We start from the raw sequence: 23617 nt of genomic DNA, 5'->3' as shown, positions 1-23617 counted from the left end.
CGTCCATGCCAGGCACTTTGGGTCTTGTATGGATTTTGGAGGGGGACCACTACACCATTTTTTTTTTAATTGCCGTGGAGTTCACCTTAATATTCATACCAGACCCGAAGGACCTCGTATGTACTGGGGGGGGCACGCTGTTTTTTTAAATAATTTTTAATGTATATTGCCCTGATATGGCAATATATTACAGCCATGAGCAATTTTAAATTACATTTTTTTCCTTTAGAAAAGGCATTTCTCTGCAGTACTTTTCTAAACATGGGAAAAATGCGCTACTTTACAGCTTGACTAATGGGACCCCACCAGGCATGATATTTAAAGGAATATGTCATTTTTATTGTTTCACTTTACGCATTCTTAAAATCACTGCTCCTGAAAAAAACGGCTATTTTAAAAACTTTTTTTTGCATTGATACATGTCCCCTGGGGCAGGACCCGGGCTCCCAAAAATGTTTTATGGCAATAACTTGCAAATAAGCCTTTAAAATTAGCACTTTTGATTTTTCACAAGTTCTGGTGCGAACCGAACCAAGGGGTGTTCAGCTCATCCCTAATTATTGACTATTATACAGTATCTGCAGTGCATTTCTAAGCTCAAACTTATTGCCATGGACAATAAGTAATAGTAAGCAGCACCAATAATGTTGACAGTCATATCTTAAGATGATTTTTTGGGCCATCTGTCTCTCACTAGGGAGATTTCCCTTCAGTGCTTGTCCTGTAACCTCAACAGGAAGCAAGAGGATATCTTACCAATGTAAGGGGAATCCCCTCTTAGATACTTGTAACTGCAACAAATATCTCTATCTGTTATGGTGAAAGCTCTACATTTTGCATTTCTGCTCACTTTTATACCTGGTGAAATTGGTGATCAGGGAAGTTAGAAAAACTAAGTTTCCCTAATAAGGAGGCAACAGTAAAAAACTGACAACGGTATTAGCCCCTAAACACTATGCATGTTAAAAAAAGTTTTTTCCTTAGTTGTACTTTACTTTTACTGTAGTTAATAACTACTACTGAGAATTTGATAGTGGTATGTCTGCTGAAAGTATGTCAAAACTCCTACTAGATAGACCCTAACAAGTAGATGTCTGCAGAGTAAATGTATAGTTATCAATTTTTTTCAGTTACTACTACACACAGTACACGATGATATCATCCTTGATGTCAGATATTGTTCAGAAGGACATGATTTCTTTTTAATAAAAAAATTTAAATAAAGTTCAAACGTAGGGATCAAACTAATCACCACTTACATTACAGCAGATCAGTCCATTCATATTGTCTATGGATTTATTTTACTGTGATAGATAAATACATATTTTACATACACAGTATATCTATCTATCTATATGTATCTATATATCTATATATATATATATATACATCTATATATATCTATATATATATATATATATATATATATATATATATATATATAGTTCTAGATATATATAGCTATATATATATATATATATATATATATATATATATAATCAGTTTAGAGTTTAATACTAATCTTTTGATCCCACCATTTGCAACAAGAACATTCTTCTAAACAAAATATGATGTGACTTTTGTGCCCTGACAAGTAATACAACAGAACAAATTAACAACAGTTTGAGCAAGAACCATGTTTTACTTAGTCTTTTGTATTTCAAAGTGCCAAAATTTAGCAGGTCTGGAAATAAAGTAGCCCTACTTCATTAAAATGCCACTTTCAACTCACGCAGTCGGCCTGAGGCAGAAATGAATATATTCTCTTGAAATAATAATAACCTTGACATCTAGAACCATATGTCTGTCAAAAGCTCTGCTGCAGTTATCATCTTAAAACATCCTATAGTATTTAAAGGATTGGAATATACATGAGGACCTCACTCGGCTAAGGGTTCAGGTCAAATCTAGACCTGATTATCCCTTTGCTGTCACCTTTTAACATTTCAGCGAGACAGTCCACATGGGAAGCAAAACACATTTAACTAAACTGCCTGCAGGATAATTGTCTCAGTTTGACTGCAATTAGTTTTGTAACCAAAGTGGAAAAAAACTGACATTATGAAAACTAACGTGAGATGGACAGCTGAAATAACTCGTAGTTTTGCATTAGTAATGTAGTAGTGGATATGTTCATTACTAATGCATAGCAAGAGGTAAATTCCTTGAGTTTAACATATTTAAATAGTAAGGGCAGTACTCACAGAAACTTATTAGAAATTATGTTTTATTCGTCTAATTAGTAATTACACTAGTCTGCTAAAAGCCCATGTTGTATGGGTTTCCATAGATGGGTCTCCTTAGATGACTGCATGTCACTGCTTTTTGTGATGTGCTAATATAATATATATATATATATATATATATATATATATATATATATATATATATGCCTTCAGAGGTCTCCATGAAAATGACAACAATCAGTTAGACATTTGCCTATCCTTTGTAGCACTGGCAACCAAACCTGTTTCTCATAAAATTTGTCTTATGGACAGAAGATACATGAGGTTAATATCTTTCCTCTTTCTTCATAGTTTGAAAGGGGAAGAATATAAAAGGTCACACAGTGATATGTCAACAAGTGCAAAATATCTGAATTATAATAATAAAAAAAAAAGCTTGTTACGACTCTCAGGGGTAGCTGTAAACAGTCTGTCTTTACCCAAAGATCTTTTAGGGTATGGGGTCAGTCCAACCTGAATATACTGTATATCTAAAGCCAATTTTTCATTTTGTATTGAATATGAGAGGATTATTTTTATTTTTTGCAATCTGTGTCTCTTTAGAGATATTTTCCTTCACTTCCTTCCTGCATACTCAGTAGGAAGTCAGAGGATATCCCCTCTTAGCCCTTGTACACATGGTCGGAGATTCCAACAACCAAATCAGTCGGATTTTGTCCGACGTATTTTGCCCGAAACTGTTGCATACACATGGTCGCACAAAGTTGTCGGAAAATCCGACGTGATTACGTTATTTCATTACGACGGGACTACGTTCAGGCTAGTAGCCAATAGCTTTGGTGTAGGAATTTGATCTGAGCATGTGTGGCACTTTGTCCGATCGGAATTGTCTACACATGATCGGAGTATGTCCAATCGGAGCATTTTGTCGGAAAATTTTACCAACAAGTTGGAAAAGCTGGTCCGTCGGATATTCCGACTGAAACAGTCCGATGCAGACCACACACAGTCGGAATATCCGACAAAACGCTCTGATAGGAAACATAGGACATAGACAGTTGTCACAAAAACAAGAGAAACCATTAGACTATTTTCCCTCTATTTTCTGGTGAAAATTTCGATTTTTTTTTTCAAAAGCGCAACAGCATAGTGTGGTAATTTTTTTAGTTGTAATAAAATGAAGGTATCACATTCAGAAAAAGAAGTCTTGCAAATGGGGCAGATTTGGCAAAAAATATGTCAGTGTGTTTATTATTTAACATATAAATATATAGTATAAACAATTCCTTAATCCTTCACAATGTAAGATATACTATATTGACAGCGCTCAATAAAACACGATTTCACAGAAAATAGGAAAATAATAGTTCATAAATTCCAAAGATTCCAACAGGGTGCAAAATCCTAAGATGTGGATAGGAAATTTCAGCTTAAATGTTCATAAGGAAAAGAAGAGGTCCATCTCCAAGCCATTCACCAAACCGCCAGTGTGAACAAACTCCACGCACAGTGACACTCCTTATGGTAATGCACTTACCAAAATTCTAAAAGAGTATAGGCACGTCTAATAGTTACTGGCTCCTGGGATTCCTCAACATTACACCTCCAGTTCAAAAGTTCTCCACCCAGCACAAGTTCAAAAAGAGATCAGAAACACAATCCATAGTGCAAACTGATTTTAATAGGTTCAATTCTTCCGCATTCTTTAAAAAACATACGTACACAATCAAGCTATATCATGTCACATATCCTGTCACCCGCAGAGGTCAATGTTTGTCTCACCGCGGTCCGGATTCCTAAGCTCGTAAATGATCTCGGTAACAGTGGCGGGTCCCGAGAAGAAAACAAACCCTCTCTCTGTGATGACGTACAGCTGCTCGTCACGCGTTTCATCACTACGTCTTCATCTGTGGGCGTATTTAATTTTGTTTAGGAGGCCACCTTCATTTTAAAGGGGGCTTCCGGACTCCAATAAGCCCCATGCCCGCAGACTCCCACACCCACCAAGTCAGGGTTGTGGGGAAAAGGCCCTGCATGCTCACCCCCCCTCTTATTTCTTGGCCTACCAGGCTAAATGCTCATATCATGGTCTGGTGTGGATTTCGGGGGACCCCATGCTTTGTTTTTTGTTTCCCCCCCTAAAAAAATTATACCAGACTCTTAAAGGTCTGATGTTTATTTCTAAGGTGAATATCAATTCTTTTTTTGTATGATATCTATACCAGACCCTCATCTAGGATAAGGGTCTTGTATTGATGAAGAGAATTTCCAGCCACTTTGTTTACAAAGGAAACAATGCGGAGGGAGCTGTCATGTACTGGCAATATATATAGCATTTAGTAGGGGTAGCCATTGGTTGCGTATATCAAACAGATGTGTCACTTCACAGGCAGGTTCAGGGTATCTTCTAAGGCATGTTATTTAAATAAATTCAGCAATTTTAAGGTTTCATTTTAAGCAGTATCAAAATCACTGCTTTTTAAACTTTTTTTTGCTTTTTGGTGCATGCTCCTTTGGGCAGTAACCAACCCCCATTTCCATTTGTTTGACTATCTTTTGCCTGGAAAGGGTATGTGTGCCACTCAGGCTTGGTAGAGGGGAGGTATGTAAATGGTGCATCCGCAGCTAGTGTAATGCTGTGTACACACGATCGGAAATTCCAACAACATCCTGGGATTTATTTCTGACGGATGTTGGCTTAAACTTGTCTTGCATACACACGGTCGCACAAATGTTGTCGGAAATTACGATCGTCAAGAACACGATGCCGTACAACACGTACGACAAGCCGAGAAAAATTAAGTTCATTAGCCAGTGCGGCTCATCTTTATTCCGAGCATGCATGGAATTTTGTGTGTCGGAATTGTGTACACACAATCGGAATTTGCAATGGATTTTGTTGTTGGAAAATTTGAGAATGAGCTCTCAAATTTTTGTTGTCGGAAATTCCTATGGAGCCTACACATGGCCGGAATTTCCGACAACAAGCTCCCATCAAACATTTGTTGACGGAAAACCCGATCGTGTGTACGCAGCTGACAGGGGATGGAGCCCGTCCTGGCTAATGCAAGGGTTCAAAAAAAAAAGGAGGTAGCCCCTGGAAGTCACACATCTAAGATGTCCTAGTGAGTGAATGGAGTGGCAACCTCAGCCTGGACTCCAACCAGGCCACACCCCAACATGTTTCACTCCACTCCAGAGCTTAGACATGGGAAACCATCTATCTTTTGCCTATTAGCCTGGAAAATGTTCATTACTGAATGAAAAGCGCAAAATTAAAACGAGAAATGAAAAGTGTGAAAAGAAAAGCACGAACTGAAAAGCAGGAACTTAAAAGCACAAAATGAAAAGCACAAATCAACACTCACCAAACTTCTAATAACACGAAATTAGCAGAAGGAGTCCAAAGGGTGGCGCCTGACTATTGAACTTCCTCTTTATCAGCTCTTAGTACGTCTAGTACGTCACTATGTTCGTGTTTGTTGGCTGACAATTGTGTACCGTTTGTATGCAAGACAAGTTCCCGGCACACGCCCTTCGGACATAAGTTTGACGCTCTGTTGGCCAACAATTGGATTGTGTGTATGAGACTTTGGATTTGATGTAAGCAGCATATACTAGTAAGACCAAGTACTCCCTGGAATATTTTGTAATTTCCGGTTGATCCTGCCAACTGAATTGACAATTCCTTTAGGAGGGTAAAAATGCTCTTCCCTTGGCATTGAGTTTGCTGTAGAGATGTCACCGTTGTGACTGCTGTAGCTATGTAGATTTTGGCATCGTTGATAGCCCTATCAGTGAATAGCCACGCCCCACTCCAATCACAGCCCTAGGTTTATCTTAAGGAACTTGAAGTAGACATTAAGTAGAAACCCTGTTCAGTTCCTCCCACCCTATGCAGCATTGTCTAGCACAGTAAATGAGAAATCCATCTGCATTTACCATTAAAAAAACAGGAAAATTAGAGTTACTTTAAGACACTTAACATACCAATTTGCTTTGAAAATGCCTGTTTTTCATTCTGAATGGATAGAGGATTTAGATGGTCTTTAAGCATACTGTAAAAATAAAGGAGAAAAGCATTTGCATATGGGCCCTGCTATACTTGTGCCCTAGGCTATCCCTGAAGAACTGGGAAGATAACAGGCAGCATGCATACACATCAACACTCTACCCCACAATCTAGAGCGCACCCCTGAAAGTACTCCAATCACAGATCATGCATTCTCATTTCTAAAAAACGGGAACTTCACTTATTCCCTTTTGTGGGCCACCACCTAACCAGATACATGATTTGTCTCCCTTAGCATAATTCTCGAGTCCTCCTTACTCACCCACTGTATAGCCGAATGATCATCCAATTAAGTCTTCATTTCTAAGTCCCCACTAGGCCAGAATTTTATTGAAGAGGAGGAGTACCCCCAAAACTAACACTAATACAGCAATGACAATAGGTCCTGTGTCTCCGACAGATACTGCTACAAGAGAGTGTAGTCGTTTAGGCTGATTTTCTAAAAGAGACAAAAATGCTCATACAATAAACTGTGTAAATATTCACTTTAATTGTGCAGTTAAGTGCAGATCAAATAAGTTAATAGTGATTTTCATTTTGTGATTGGATAATTGAAGTGAAACTGCACTTGGGTGAGCATTCTCAACTGCTTTAATAAATTATAGTTATTGATGTCTAACTTCTAAAAGGCAGTTTATCTGCATTGGTGTTAATGTTGCTTAGCTTAGTACAGAATCAAAGAAGTTTCTGTCAGCACATATCAGTTGCAAATCATTATAAAATGAAATATTTCTTTGCTTTTTCAGGTGAGGCTATGAGGCTGTCATGCAAGATATACTATACTCATTGCAATGAAATATAATTTTTTCATTTTCCTGGAAGTTGTTTGTCAATCATATCCTGATAAAAACATACGACCTACACATGGCTATGAATTTTAGAGGATGCAAATACTGTGAAATCAGGTAACTAACTATTCTCTATTGACTAAACTGATAAAATTACCATTTGATTCTATATAATTTAAAGCATATTACATAATGTTGAAATATAGAATGAGTTATACTTCAGCTGTAATAAATAACACATTTAGAAATTAAATAGAAACATGCCATGTTGCATATACATAAAGATGTCAAGGATGTAACAACTTTCAGTCTTGTACACATATTGCACATAAACCCCTATTTATTCCTATAAGGAAAAAAGTCTTGCAGACACTCTAGGAGCACGTCCATCCTTCATCTATGAGGTTGGATACCCTTGGAGAAGGTCAGTGCAAAAATGGAAACAGATCACTTGTATTTCTTTATCTTTGAACTCCTTCTACGTTTGAGCATTTGCTGTTGAGAAACTAAAATACCTGCCATCACATTACAATATAATAGCCTAAGAGAGGCAGTATTATATGGTCAGAGCCATAGAATAATATTGGAAATTGTTTTATGTCTGGAAAGTCATCAAGCTACTGCACAATATAACATTTTTTTTTTCTGAAATTACATAGTTACATAGTTAGTCAAATTGAAAAAAAAATCCATCTAGTTTAACCAATAAAATAAATAATTAAGCCTTGTGCCTGATACATGACAAGTTGCTGTAAATTATCACATATTGTTTTACTTTTTAAATATCTTTTAAATTTATTTTTCACATAAGTAAATTGAGGTGGTGGGTACCTTTTTACACACCAAAAATGGATGTGTTTCAGGAAGTATTTTAGGAATACCACCAGTTGAGATAACATACCAGAACTGAACTGCTCCCCAATTTAGTTTGTAAATTATAAAGGTAAAGCTGATCTATAACATGGATGTAGCAGAAACTTTTTTACCCAACATTTTTCTACTTGGTTTTAGAAATCGGAGACATCACATTTTACAATGTTTTTTGCATTGACCGAGTCCAATTCAGAAAAGGCATTTTGCATCTATAACTTAAAGTGGTTGTAAACTCTTACAACCAACTTTGACCTACAGGTAAGCCTAGATTAAGGCGTACCTGTAGGTCCAAGAAATATCTCCTAAACCTACACGGTTTAGGAGATATTTGCCGAAAGACAGGCACCGCTGTCTACGGTGCATGCGCTGTAGATAGCGGCACACAGGCGCACTGAGCGCGCCGCTGTCGACGCCGATATTCCGCGAGTGGCGGCTCCCGTGCGCATGCGCGGGAGTGACGTCATTGCGGCTTCACCGAATGACAGCGGTGGAGCAGCGAGACCCACCGAGAAGATGGGTGCTCGGGACTACAGGGGACAGCGGTGACTTCGCTGGCTCCTGTGTCAGGTAAGTGACACATAATGGACTACTATGCGATGCGATGCATAGTAGTCCATTATGCTTTACCTTTGCAGGGAATCAAAGAGGATTGTCCTATAAGGAGGTTGTAATTTATAGTTGTAAAAATACATGTGCAGTGCTTTTGGCTGTATGTACGCTCAGCATTCATACATTTCAGACATTATGTAATAAATCGCCAAACAGTAAAATGGTCACACCCAAAAAGGCAAAGTATGACAACACACAGCCAAAAATACACCCAGAAATGGAATATATAGCAATGGAAAATGAAAAGTTAAATATTACCCAGAACCTAAACCCTACCTTTAAAGACTTTCTAAACCTTCCTACCTGCGCCTCGGGTTGTTTCACCTGAATGAGATGTGCATTGATCATGTTGTACGCACAGCCTATAGTAGAGTGAATCTTCACATTCCAGTGTCCGAAATTTCTATTTTTGTTCCAAAATTGAATGCATGCCTTCTGTCTGTAGTCTAAGCCCTTGTACACACGGTCGGAGATTCCGACAACCAAATCCGTCGGATTTTGTCCGAAACTGTTGCATACACACAGTCGGACAAAGTTGTCGGAAAATCCGACGTGATTAGGTTATTTCGTTACGTTGGGACTACGTTCACGCTAGTAGCCAATAGCTTTGGTGTAGGAATTTGATCTGAGCTTGCGTGGCCCTTTGTCCGATCGGAGCATTTTGTCAGAAAATTTTACCAACAAGTTGGAAAACTTGGTCCGTCGGATATTCCGACGGAAACAGTCCGATGTAGACCACACACAGTCGGAATATCCGACAAAACGGTCCGATGGGACACATTCCGTCGGAATCTCCGACCGTGTGTACAAGGGCTAAGAACGGAACTTCCTGTGAAGTCTCAGTCTTGCACTAGTGCAGGTGAAGCAATTAGATGTGATAAAAACAGGCACAGAATTCAGCAGGAAGCTCACCAGGCTGAAAGAGATGTGTTTTCATCACATTAGCCTGGCATGTAAACGTAAACCTCAAATCTATAACCAATTGGAATATTTCCTCTTAACTCTTGTTCTGATGACAAATATAAAAGTTTGTGTTTTTCCATCACTTTCTGTCTAAGTGATAATAGCCACTAAACCAAATAGAGAGGGTGAATTCCCAGCATGGACACAGACAACAAGAAAATCTTGATAGGGGATCTAAGTTTTGGCTATAGATAAACTTTACTGTAGCTATTAAAGTACACCCTATTGTTCAGTGTATACCTTGCAGTGTACATCCAGAGATAGCTGTTTTGTGGTTTATAAGAAATGTGAAAGTTAAGCATATGCATGCCTACATTGACAATGTATGCACATTGAAGTTACTATGAAAGTATACATTTTAAGCATGGTTTGAAGACCCAATATTCCCAAGAACTCAATATTCTTTATTCAGTCAGGCCACTGTGTCCATACATGGTTTGTTTAGTGTTTATATTCTGATCAGGAAACTCTTAATTCTAAAAACCTGATGATGTCAGTAGGTGAAACCAGGAAGTAGCACGAACATACAGGAGGAGACAGAGCAGCTTGCTGTGCTAAGACATGGGAATTAGCAAGCTGTATACCATACTGGTACAATGTGCAGAGATTCATGTACGTTTTTAACTTTTTTTTAAGCAGAAGCACTATGAGACGTACTATATGTTATTTTTTTTTTTTTGGAGCACACCTCTATCATATATAAGAAGAAGGAAGAGGTGTGAAGCGGGGCAATCAATCCATAAGGCTGGGTTCAAACATGCTGCGGATGTGGCTCACAGCATGGGGTCCAGTGCGTCCCTGTTCACCGATTCAGGTGCAGATCAGGTCCGAATTTTTATCTGAATCGTAACCAAAGACGCACAGGACCCTGTCCAAATGCGGACCTTGGCTGCCCCATAGTTGTGTGAACTGGCTCCATTGGAAGCTGGGCGCACTCTCCTGGCACACAAATTAGTTGCGGGGGAACTCACATCTAATTCACATAAGGGGGAACCCAGCCTAAAGGGCAAAAGCTCTTATAACCATTTGCATTAAAATAAATCTAAATCTTTTAATAAAAAAAAAAAAATGAAACATGTCATACTTACCTGCTCTGTGCAGTAATTTTGAACAAACAAACCTAATCCTCCTATTCTTCTGAGGTCCCCTGTTGGCACTCCTGGCTGCTCCCCCCTGCCGAGTACCCCCCAGCAAGACACTTGTTAAGGGGGGTACTCATGTGGGGTTGCTCGTGAGCACCGCCACCTGTGTCTATAGACACAGAGAGCAGGGCTTTGCCCCACTCCTCGATCTCTCTTCATAGGAATTGCTACCAAGTGAGAAGGGAGAAAGCAGAGAGAGCCGATGCTCTCAGGCACAATGCTAGATCAAGATTGGGCTCTGGTCAGTATAAAGGTGGGCTGGGGGGGATCCTGTACACAGAAGGTTTTTTTTTACGTTAATGCAGAGAATGATAAAAAAAACCCTTAAGGCTTTAGAACCACTTTAAGGTCATCCACCAGAAGTGAGGGCACAACTACACATTTGTGGTCATGCAGTGGAGAACATTTGAGTTGGATTGCAGTGCATTACAGGGAAATCTATGAAGATATGTGTTTTTTTCTGCAAAATGTACAATTTCTAGTGTGAATTTTGATTTGGCACAAATAAAGTGGAGGATTATTTTGTGTTTGTATATTGGCGACTCTATGATGAACGCAAACTGTTTTTATTGGTGTGTATCATAAACAGTGAATATATAAATCAAAAGGACACTATTTTATGATGCACAGGTTTATGTGGCATATTGCTGCATTTGTTACATGTTGTTTAGGTACCTAGTAGTGGTGCTCTATTTGTTTTGATGTAATTATTGATTATTTAAAGTGCTGGCAAGCTGCTATTTTAGGGGCAAAATTGATGGTGTGGTAGCGTGGGAGAATATAAAGAGTTTTTTTTATATGTTCCATAGAACAAAATACAATTCTAGCTTGTATTTTATTATGTGCTGTAGTGTAATTTCCGTTTCTCTCCAGCATAAGGAAAAATACATAGTTCTCAGTGCTCCATCTTAACTTATTGTGCTATTCTTACTGATGTGTTTCATGTGTGTTTTCATGTGTTAAACATTTCCATGTATTAATTTCTGACACAAGTGTAAGTGTGATGACTTAGAATGGATGATTTATATACTACTGCTGAGAATGAGAGGTAGAGGTAGAAAGATATTTCTGTAAAATATCTGGAAAGAGAATGGGACAGATTAAAAAAGGTTTTTGACCATATCCATTGTCCATATAGTACGGGGTATTATTTCAACCTAATGTTAAGAGGACTGACAGTAGGAAATGAAGCAAAGGTACAATGGTCTTTAACAGAAGTTTAAGCAATACGTCAAGCCTGGATTTGTCCAGAAATGTTGCTGTGACTGAAAATATTATTGGACGGATTCTGGTGTTACAAACCTCTGTTGAATTATCTGATTTTATCTGTGGAGTTGATGGTGGTTATAAATAAATACATTCTCATGTTACATTAATAAAAATGAAGGAAACAGTAATATGCTGAAATAAATAATAAATAATAATAATAAAAAAATATTTTTCTGTAGCCAAAGTTTGTATTTTCACTCAGTCCATCTCAGTGGGGTTGATTTACTAAAGGCAGTTAGGCCGTTCACTTTGCAACCTGATTTCTACAACACAGGGGAATTTTAGCTTATTGAATGCAGTAAAAATGTATGTTGCAAGGAATATCCAATCCCATGTGAGGGAAATTAAACAACAGCATTTTTGTTTGCACATGAGTGGATGATGGAAGCCTGCAGAGCATTACCTCATTCACGAAGCTAGGTGGAAATTCCCTTGCCAAGTAAACAAACTATCCATTTTTTTGTAAATCAACCCCAGTTTGTTTATAATGTAAAAAATAGCTTTTATATTTATGTATTGTTATTTTAATATGCAGGAGTAGATTTAAATTACAAAATTGTTAATACAGCCCTCTAGGCGGCGAATGTGTTGCCTGGAGCTCTCCGAAGTGCTGAAACTTTTTTTGAATAATTGGAAAGTCAATATGTTTTTATTTTTCCCACTTTTATTTTTTTGTTTAAAGCAAAGCTCCTCATTTCTCTTTTCTGAGGGTTTCTGAGCCCTCAGCCAAGAAATGAGGGAGAGCCCAGAAAGGTTGTGGGTAATGTCTTCTTGGCGTTCCTTGTGACACACAGTTGCCTCCATATTTGGTCTTAGTTTACATACAGGCAATGTACAAAATATGAACTTACAATCAGTTCTAATTTAGCATGTGCGTTGTTTATCCTTTATCACAAGCGCAATGAATTACTTCATATCTCCCATAATAACATTACTTTTTGAGGCACAGGGGAAGCCAAAAAATCCTATGCTCATCAGCTAAGGGCACCAGTTCTTTGGGATGGATATCCAATTTTTTGAAGACCCCTCTCAAAGAGCCCTCTTACCAAATGCTTAAGGGTTTGTGGGATGCAAGGGTCTAATTGCTTTCTGTCTGCTTTACAAAGGCATACCAGCCCACATACCGTGTATGCTGAGCTAGTGTGGTCTTCATTTGACATGCATTATTTAAATCAAATGTTTTAAATACAATTTTATTTAAATAGACAAAAATACCCTCATTAAAATATATGTGAACCCTTCTTGTGAAACAACCCGTTTAATTTAAAAAGAAATGCAAGGCATGATGTTTGTGCGTGTGTGTATATATATATATATATACAAAAATCCTATAAATACCTTTTTTACTTTTTTTATATATGAGCACAATTCCTCTGGGAGTAAAGGAAGCCCTTTAAGCAGTTGAGAACAGAGATAATGTGCTCATGTATTAAAAAAAAAAGTAAAAAAGGTATTTACAGCCTTTTTGTATATATACACAATATATATATACACACACACACACAAACATTGTGCCTTGTATTTAAGTTGAGGAGAGAGGTGGGGGTGGAGACTGCGGGTGAGAGGGGGATACGTGTCAGCAGAGAAACAGCAGTACACTGACCTTCCCAGTAAATGGCTGTGCGGGGTGGTGTGCCAGTAAAGGCCTGGCAACTACATTACAGGCAGTTTGTGCTCCCAAGTAGAATGCAAAGAAAACTGATCACACTGGCATGGCTGAGCTTCCATGACCTAGAGTGGGCAGTTTGAAATAGGAAAGCAGGGAGACAGGCAGGATCATCAGGTATTTCACACAAAGGAAGCATTGCAACAATTATAGGATATTTTCTAATAAAAGTACACAGTATCACAGACAGATCAGATATATGAAATGTTGGGTTAACAACTATTATAAGGACTAAACTTATTAAAACATAAACGCATTCTGTATATATATTGGGAGAATAAAACAAGATTTGCACTAGGGCCAATAGGCACAAAATGTGTGTGTGTGTGTGGGGGGGGGGGGGGTTACTAAAACCGGTGCACTCGGAATCTTGTGCAGCTGTGCATGATAGCTAACCAGCTTCTAACTTCAGCTTGTTCAATTAAGCTTAGGCAATAGAATCTGGAAGCAGATTTTCACCAGATTTTGCACTCTCTAGTTTTAGTAAGTAACCCCCAGAGCGACTCCTCAAGGGTTCCCAAATACTGTATAATAAGCATAATTCTTTTGAATAAAAAATATTCTTGCTCTCCAGGCAAAAGTAAGTAAGCATACTAAATACTAGTTGATGTTTCTGTTGAAGATTACGATTTTAATATAACTTTTCAGGAACAGGACACATCGTTGCCGGAACCTTCTATTGCGTGTAATCAATATTTGATTTGGCTATTTGAGGTACCCGTGCCCACACATACCTACATATATTTAAATGCAAGACTACTCACATGCTCAGCCACGCTTTATGCAGGCTATATACAGCAGGATGGTATACTTCATAGCAAAGCTATGTTATTGCTAGCTCTGTCTCATTTTCAGACATGAAAGTACCATACAGAATCTTTTATTTTGCTTTGACAAGGCTTTTAACGGAACATATTGTTGTAATTTGAAGTTGATTAGAGTGGCTTCATTGTGCTCAGGCTAAACATAATTATAACAGGGCACCCAGAAACTCAAATGAGTACAATCATGTGAATTGCTATAGAAAAGAAAATAAAACAGCATTTCAGTCATTTGTATTAGTTTAAATTGCTTAAAGTCTTTCATGTGCAAGTATTTTTTCTTGCTATGAACTATGCTATTTATTGTTTAAAAAGAGAAGAAGCATGCTACTTCCAGTACTATAGAGAGAAAAGTCAGCCAAAAGTTACCTGACGTTTCAGCTATATTCCAGGTATGGAAAATGGTTTTAAAGGAAATCTTTCATGAAACTTAAACCCCTTTCACACTGTGGCAGTTTTCGGGCATTTTAGTGCTAAAAATAACGCCTGTAAAGCACCTGAAAACTGCCTCCCATGCCGTCCGAGTGTGCTTTCATACTGGGTGGTGCGCTTGCGGGACGTTAGAAAAAGTGCCGCAAGCAGCATGTTTGGGGCAGTTTGGGAGTGCTGTATACAGCGATCCCAAAACACCCTGCCCATTGAAATTATTGATTTTTAATATCTATAACATATTATAAAACACTCACAAACTATATTAACTATCACGTGTATTCCTATTTCTTCCAAAAACACAGCCTACTGTTTTTTATAGCTGTTCTATCATTTGATGCATGCACCTTTTATAAATTGGTGAGTAATCACTGTACTTGTCACATAATCTTTTTTTTTTGCTTTTTTATGGCAGTATCTTAACAGTTGCATTCATTAACCACCTCAATAATGAACCTGCCCAGGCCAATTTTCATATTTCAGCGCGGTCACACTTTGAATGACATTTACAGTCATACCATACTGTACCAAAATTATATTTTTTGCATTTTTTTGGGACAGAGCTTTCTTTTGTTGGCGTTTAATTACCAGTTTTTTTTTTTTTTTTTGTTATATAAGCAAAAAAATACCCCACATTTAAAAAAAAAAAACGAAAAACTTTTTTTTGGTTTATGTTTTAAAAATTTGCCAAAAAAATTCCAAGGCCAAAATGTTTTGCTACATTATTTTGGTAAAAATAACCCAAATCGGTGCATATTATTTAGTCTGTGTGAAAGTTATACAGCCTACATACTATGGTATATATATTTTAAAATTGATTAATTCTGATGCACTGACAGTATAAATAACCCCCATATGACTCCTTTTGGAAAGTAGACAGTCTTTAGCAACAGGCATGGTGAGTTTTTTTGAAGTTATAATTTATTGTCACAATTATTTGGAAAAAAAAGAAATCAGGGATACTGACTAGTGACAGTATATATACAAAACATTTTTTTCAGTTTTTAACTTTTTTGGTTTACAATTTTCTTTTCTTTTTTTACAATGTGTTTTTACATACTGTGACCAAAGCAGTGCAGTTTTACCATGGTGACACTGTACTACTCTGGGAAGGTGAACATTATTTTTTTACACTATGATTGCTTATCGCAGTGATGATCAGTGTGATAAGCAATCATTTTCATTAATGCCATCCATTCATTGCTACTGTACACAAATATGACACCTGTGATTGGTCACAGCTATCAAATGGTACAGATGCATTGTGATCAAACACAGAGATCATCACAATAGTATACAATGAATGGCTATGACTAAAATCCATTAATTGTTTCCAATTTGCATGTGATTGCTGTTATTGGTCATTGATCTGGTGACAGACGAAGCTCCTAGAGCGTGCAGGGGGCATGCATCTGAATTACATAATATGATGCCCACCCAGAATAACCGTAGTTTCGCACAGCCATTTTTCCAAAACAGGGTGGGTGGCAAGTAATAAGAAATACTGTCAGCATTCTTTTTACCTTATTGTCTGTGTCCCTGATTGGGAAATTAGCTTTCTCTAATTGTTGTAAACACCAATAATGTAACTAAGAGTGAATCAAATATGGTGCATTCATACCAGGAGAGAAATAGAGGGGAAATCTTCCAATGAGAACATTTGTCTAGGAGGGAATTTCACTTATATATCCTCTCTTTTCCTGTTGAGGCTACAAGACAGGAATTCAAGATAAATCCTTCTAGCAAGAATCAGAGGGCAACAATTTACTGCAATTTTAACCCTCTCCCAAAAAAAAGAAAAACAAAAAAAAGCAACTGGAAGCTGATTTGTTTCTATGTACAGCTGCACCAGGTTTTGCACTCTCCAGTTTTAGTAAATCAACACCCGTATCTCGTTTCTCTGCTGCCACTTTCCCCTTCACATTTACAAACAGGTTTAAAAGTTGAGAGCTGCTGTGTAAATACATTGGCTATAACAGCAGCTGCTGTTAAAAAACTGGTCTTTCTGACACAGTGGGGTTAATTTACTAAAGGCAAATAGGCTGTACACATTGCTAGGGAAGTTGCAGTGTAAAAGCAAATTGTTCACAGAGCTTAGTGAATGTGGTGAAATTTCACTTTGTAAAGAATACCCAATTACTTGCAAGGAAAATTAAACAAAGTTTTTAATTATTGCATATGATTGGATGTTGGAATTATGGACAGTCTATTTGCCTCTAGTAAATTAACCCCAGTGTTTATAAACACTGTTTTTACATGGTTGGAACATGCCTATGTCAGTCACAGCAACCTGACAAACACAAGTTGTTTTACAAAATAATAATTGTTCTTATTTAATCCCTTATTAAACACTAATGAGCCATAGTTAATTCATTCTTTTTCTTCTACCTTTAGCTAATTTACCTTTAGTTAGTTTCCCATCAGACTTTTTCTTTTTGTTTAGGTCTAGTTTCTAACCTATAATAATTTTACAAAAATTATTTTTTTTTATTAGTTTTTTCATTCCTTTTTTTTTAGTGTCGCAATAAAAAAGCACAAAATTGAAAAAATATTTATTCATTTCTAAACTTTGCATTGCTTTTTACCATAATCATAATGATTGTGTCATAAGACAAACTAAAGAATATTATTTATACTTTTTATCTAAAGTAATACTATTTTTTTTTTTTACAACTTAGATTGATAAATAATAAAACAGTGCTTTTTTTAGGTTTTCCCTATATGCATTACTATAGATTGTTAAAAATAAAAACATTTTGCAAGGCAATATTACCAAAAGGAAACCTTATTTGTTTTAAAACAACAGTATACTGTGGGATTGATTTACTAAAAATGGAGAGTGCAAAATCTGGTGCAGTTCTGCAAAGAAACCAATCAGCTCCCAGGTTTTATTGTCAAAGCTTAAGTGAACAAGTTGAAGTTAGAAGTTGATTGGCTACCATGCACAGCTGCAACCAATTTTACACTCTCCAGATTTAGTAAATCAACTTGTGGATGTAGTAATCTCTTATTTTGAGTTATGTCAATGTATTGCAGAAAAAACAGGACCACTTTCCACCACGTGTGAAAGCTCCAGTGGTAAAGGGTTTGTTTGAGGGTTGCATAAGGGGGATGCATACGGTTAAATGGTAAGTTTAGGTTTAATGTCAACTTGTTAATTTACTGGGGTAAACTAAGGGGTAAATGGTGGGAATGGGTTAATGTTAGGGCCTATTTTTTTTATCTAGTTAAGAGGTTCAGTTTAAAATACATGTAAACTTTAACTGAAAGATAATTAGTCAGCTATATCACTGTGTCATAAATTTTTTGAAATTTTTTTTTTAAATAATTGCTTTTAAGGGAACATGTTTCTGCATGCACATTCATCCATGTGCATACTCCCTGCTCTTGAGTATTTCCCATTAAATCAAGCCCTGTGTGTCTGGGGTGTCTTTGTTGCCCTGTTGAATGAAAGAATTTCAACTGTGAGTGCCAAACATCCAGGCTTTCTGCTATTAAATGGTTTTGTATACTACATAAATTTGCTACACTGTTTGCGGAAAACGCATAATGAACCAGTAACAAGTTCCTCATCTGAACTGAACCGTTTTCTACCACTCACAAGCCACGTCACACAGCCTTAGCAGAGAAGGAGTTACATTTTTACCAAGTAGAGTGGAACAAATGTAAGCCAGATCATAACCAAGAACTTCTGTGTACAAAGGACTCCAAGGTTGATTTGAGCAATATAAACACTAGACAGACTTCCATGTGTACAACACAGTTCATTTTTTTCTAGGAACTCTGTGTCAGTTTAAAATATGTACAAGTTGGATATAAGAGTGGAAGTATAATGAAGACATCAAGCTTCAAAGAATCTGATCACAGATATTTTTAAGTCCTGATTCAGATGATAACATTCAACATATCATTATCCATTAATACTCTTAAACAGTTATAACATACTTAAAAGAAATGCACCTGCACAAAGTTAGAAACCTAAGCATCCAAGATAACGCCATATGGTATATATTGTTAACAATTCAAAAATAATTTTTAGAACACTAAGACTTTTGATTGTGAATACGTTTTCTAAAACGAACACAGAAATATTATTTGGAGCCATATATTACAACAAGAAAATTATAAAAAAAACAATATTTGTTAAGCACAGGTCTGTGCTTAACAAATTATTGTAAATTATTATTTGTAAATCAATATAAGAGAAGACATATTTTGAACCACAAGCAGGTTTTTGGAAGCTGTTTTAAATAAAAAAATATATTTAGTTTACTGAAGCAATGTGTACACACAATTGCAATTTTTTTTGTAAATAAAATATTTGTTTTTACCATTCTAGATACTGCAGAGGAGGAAGCCACATCAGATGGAGCCTTGAAAAGACTCAGAGGAGCAATTTGATTCCAGCATGGGCAACAGTCTAAGCTGTTGGCATCAAGTCCTTTATTAAAAGGACATGGTATGCTGCTCCGAGCTGTTAGTCGATTGTGATCTGGAAAGGTGCAACTCCCAATTGCTGAATTTATGATTCATCATACTGCTTAGTACATAGAAGTGAAAATTGCCCAGAAGGTTACTTAAAATGTAGCTACTGGAGCAGAAGAGGTTTTTGGCCATCTGTGTGAAGTTACTGTAGGCAGCAGCAAGAAGGGAAGAGTATGCAATTCCCCACAGGAGGAATTGCCTGCAGTGAACATCCTCAGGCAGCAAAACAAAAATCATGATGGGAGTGGGAAGAGTTATATTGGCTGATCAACAGTCTTTTTTTGTATCTTTAATAAACAACTAGGAAATTAATTTTTGTGTAAATAAAACGTATACTGTTCTGTTGTGACATAAAATATTTGTCAGGGCTGGTCTCTCAGCCCTTCCTTCTCTGTGCTCAGGTTGCTCAGCTGTCGGTTAATTGCCAGTACTCATCCTTCCACAGTGGCTCACCCTTTGATCATCTCCTGCTCGTCAGTCAAGCCCACAGCCAGCCCCTGCTGGCTATTTAAACTGCCTGCTTCATTACTTCAGTGCCTTTGCCTTGGTCAACATATATAGATACCATCTGCTGTGTTCCTGTTGAAGACTTGCCTGGCTGACGTCCCTTCTGGTTCCTGATCCTGTCTGCTGCCTCTGACTATGCTGAATTCTGGCTTTCAATTTCCTGGCTTTTTCTAACTACCCAATTTGGCTACTGAACCCTGGCTATTTTTTGACTATGTTTACCAGTTGTACCATTTTTACCATTTTATTAAAAGGTGTGATATTTTTACTGCATGTTCTGTCTCCGTCTGTTTCATGGCTCCTGAAAATACTATATTATTTGTTCAGTGTAAAGTAACACTGAAATTATGTTTCAAAGCATGCCAGAGTTATTAGCAAATGAAAAAATGTTTGTTTGTTTTTTTCAGCTGACAAACATAAATAAGTAAATGTTTAAAAAATGAATGGCTGGAATCAGCAGAAAAAATAATATCTATGAGGAGATAGCAAGGAAGTAGTTAATTAGGGTTGATTAGAGCTAAACTTAGATTATTACGGGGTTAAATCGGAATATAGATTACTTTGTTTCTTGAAAGATTTCTTTAACTGATGTCATATGCAGATCAAAAGTCACAAATGTGATTTAATGAAAACAGTGTAATAATACATTGCTACACTACATTACTCAATAACACTTGCAGACAAGATCATTTTAATTTAATGGCTACATCTATTTTAAAGGCCACATTTTGATAACCATTCCTGCTACATAAAACATAGCCTATAGAAAATAAATAAAACGGTTATTAATTGTCAATTATTATCAATGCAAAATATTATTATGTCTTTTTTGCCAACAGTTTCCCACAAATTCCCAGGAATGGAAAGACCTTGCTAAAGAATTCCATGATATGTGGAATTTCCCTAATTGTCGGGGTGTAATTGATGGGAAACATGTAAGGTTTACCCATTACTGTATGTGAGCTTTTGTTTATCGCTCGATGCATCGTTCAGAATTCGCATCGTGTATGGCCTGCATTGGGATGTCTCTCATACATTTAAGGACAAAGATATATCAGCTTTCTTTGTGTGAACGCTTACTGTTTTTGAAGCCACATGGCTCTAACTATCCCTGAATGCAGAGACATTCACACATGCATCTTTACTCTGTGTCTTCTACTCTTTCTCTGCACTACCCTGTAATTATGAAATTAAACCCAAGTCATAAAATGTAAATAAAACTCTGCTTCTCCTTGGCTTCACACAACTGTGACTCTCTTCTACAGCCTTTAGATGGTGCTATGTATATATCAAATATATGATGCAGCAGTGATGATAAGAAATTACCACATTAGACCTTTCCCTTGCTTCATACTAAAACATACTAAAACATGGGCAGAGATCAGTGGGTGTAAAATAAAGCTCACTGCAACATATTTTGCATATATAAACATCATGATCATGCGCCAGAGTTCTTTAAAGCTCTTTTATCATCTTAATTCCCCAGCCACTGACATTAAACCCAACTATAATGTAACCCTTAAAATGGAAGTGAAGGCTACATATAAATATGTTTAAAACCACTTCTTCCCCCTCCTCTTATCTATGCTGTATAGATCTGTGTGAATACCATATTTTAATCTGCTCCATTCCAGCCACATGATGCAGAAGCTTTGGCACCTCTGTGTCATGGAGCAGCCTCTGCAGGGGAGAGGAGGGAACAATGGATAGGCAATGGAAGCCCATGGGTGCCCTCATGCCCCCCCCCCCCCAGAATTCAGCCCCAAAGTTTCTGTATCATGGAACCCATGGAAATAAGGTATTTACACAGATCATTTACTCAGTTTTACCAACACTGTACAGCCTAGGTAGTAAGGGGTAGTAAGGGGGGAGTAGTGGTTTTAAAATGCTTATATGTAGATTTTACTTTTTATTATTATATTATTATACACAATTTATATAGCGCCAATAGTTTATGTAGCGCTTTACAATGTATGGGGGAGGCAACACAATTACAGTACAATACAAAAGGTACAGGAGGGCCCTGCTCGTAGAGCTTACATTCTAAAGGGAGGGGGTGGTGGTACAAAAGGTAATACTTCCACTTTACTTCCACTTTAACCATATTTCTATAGATAACTTAACCTCAAACATTAATCTTTCTCCTGAACTATGAGGCCAATATCTACCTTGCATCAAAAGTATCAGTGAGCAAAGTTAATAGCCATGCATTGCAAAATACCTATGTCTAGATTGCAGGGCAAAAATCTACATAATCTGCAAGGTGGCCAAGAAACATAATAATAGAGATATAATATACGGGATGCACTTTGCCAACATATTTTAAATATACAAAACAAAACATTCATATAACAGATATTGGAGGTTGATACAGAGAGCAATATTTGCGTATTAGCGAAAGAATGCATTGCAGTTGTAGTTCTTATTGAAGTTAACATCACATTTGTAAGATATTTTCTGAATTTTTTTTTATTTACAGTGTATAGACACTACACAACAGGTTAACGCAAACCAGTCAGTTATTTGAAAGTGGCCCTATCAAATACAGATTAAAGTACAATGTTATTAGCAGTAAAATAATGTTATATATGAAACAAGATCCTATGTTTTACAGCATGGGGGGGAAATAAAATAAAAAAAAGCCCAGGAAAGCAATCTTTTAAAAGGATCAAAAGTGTGCTGTGCATCTGGAATCCTGTTGAAAACTGCCAGCAAGTGTTACAAATAATCACAAATCAACAGTTATGTTTCGACAGACTAAAATATTGCACAGCAGAGACAAAAGACAGGATCACAGTAAAGCTTCCTATGGAGATATTATTTGCTCTAGCTCTAGGGCTAACGTTTTTATATGTCTTTCCTCCATGATTTTTTTTTTTTTATTAGAAGCTGCCTGCAACATTTTATAATTGTTGAGTTCTCACTTAGCTTCAGATGTCAAGTCACACTAGACTGGAGGTAACACCTTGGACATTTGGTTACATCAGAAAGTCTAATGACTTTAGAACAAAACTTGGAATACTGCTGGTGTTCCTTAAGCTAATAGTTAGACACTATGTTTCTGAGCTAAAGCTATAAAAAATAATTGTATCACAATATACTTTTGTAAATACTAGAGCTGCTATTGTTTTTTTCAAAGTAAGAAGTCAGATTCCTAGCCTAATGGTGAGTGACAAATGTTAAATTAAGAAATCAATCTACGCATGTCATTAAACATCAGCTTAAAAGAAAACATAAAAGGTGTCTAGTACATTATGTACCATAGCATATGTTTATAGTGCAATGTAATCTTTATTGCCTTCCAGTCAGTCATTGAGCCTGTTTTACTTAGGTTTAATATTTTCTAACCAGGACCTCCAATCCAGTGTATTCATCTTGGGTGCCTCTCCCACCTAAAACTGACCATAATAAATATTACTTAATATTTCATAATTGTATTACACAAACAACAATTTTTTTCACTATTTGTGTAATTTTAATTCTGGAATTTTTACTTTCCCATTATTATTAATTTTAATGAGCAATACTGTAGCTAATAATTATTAGCTAATAATTAGCTAATACGTATCCCTTGGTAGTTTAGATTAATCTAATAATAATAATATTAATAAAAAATAGTAATAATAATTGCCATCATCAGAATCTTAATTATTATTATGTTTTGCATTATTTCATTAAGGCTGAAGTAAGATGCAATTCATACCTTATGGCAGCCAATATGCATATACCTGCCTAGTTTGGCACCTAGTATTCGCTCACTGTTCGAAGAATCACTGTTGTTGTGTACTAGTTTATATTAATGATTTT

General features: G+C 36.7%; 1 protein-coding gene and 1 long non-coding RNA gene across 8 annotated transcripts in view; one reads left to right on the top strand and one right to left on the bottom strand.

Annotated features, from left to right (window-relative positions):
- The window catches only part of LOC143974480 (uncharacterized), a 116631-nt gene extending 96558 nt beyond the window's left edge, over nt 1-20073 (top strand). For both annotated transcript variants that reach the window (XR_013272231.1, XR_013272230.1), the window contains 2 exons: nt 7005-7163; nt 19158-20073. This is a non-coding gene — a long non-coding RNA (uncharacterized LOC143974480). The remainder of the gene's footprint in view (nt 1-7004; nt 7164-19157) is intronic.
- The window catches only part of CRLF1 (cytokine receptor like factor 1), a 206874-nt gene that overhangs the window by 151302 nt on the left and 31955 nt on the right, over nt 1-23617 (bottom strand). The window lies entirely within an intron of this gene.

This window comes from Lithobates pipiens, unplaced genomic scaffold (assembly GCF_037356315.1).
Source record: "Lithobates pipiens isolate NorthernLeopardFrog02 unplaced genomic scaffold, aLitPip1_a1.2 Scaffold_13, whole genome shotgun sequence".
NCBI lineage: Eukaryota > Metazoa > Chordata > Amphibia > Anura > Ranidae > Lithobates > Lithobates pipiens.
This window is presented reverse-complemented; position numbering and strand designations above follow the sequence as displayed.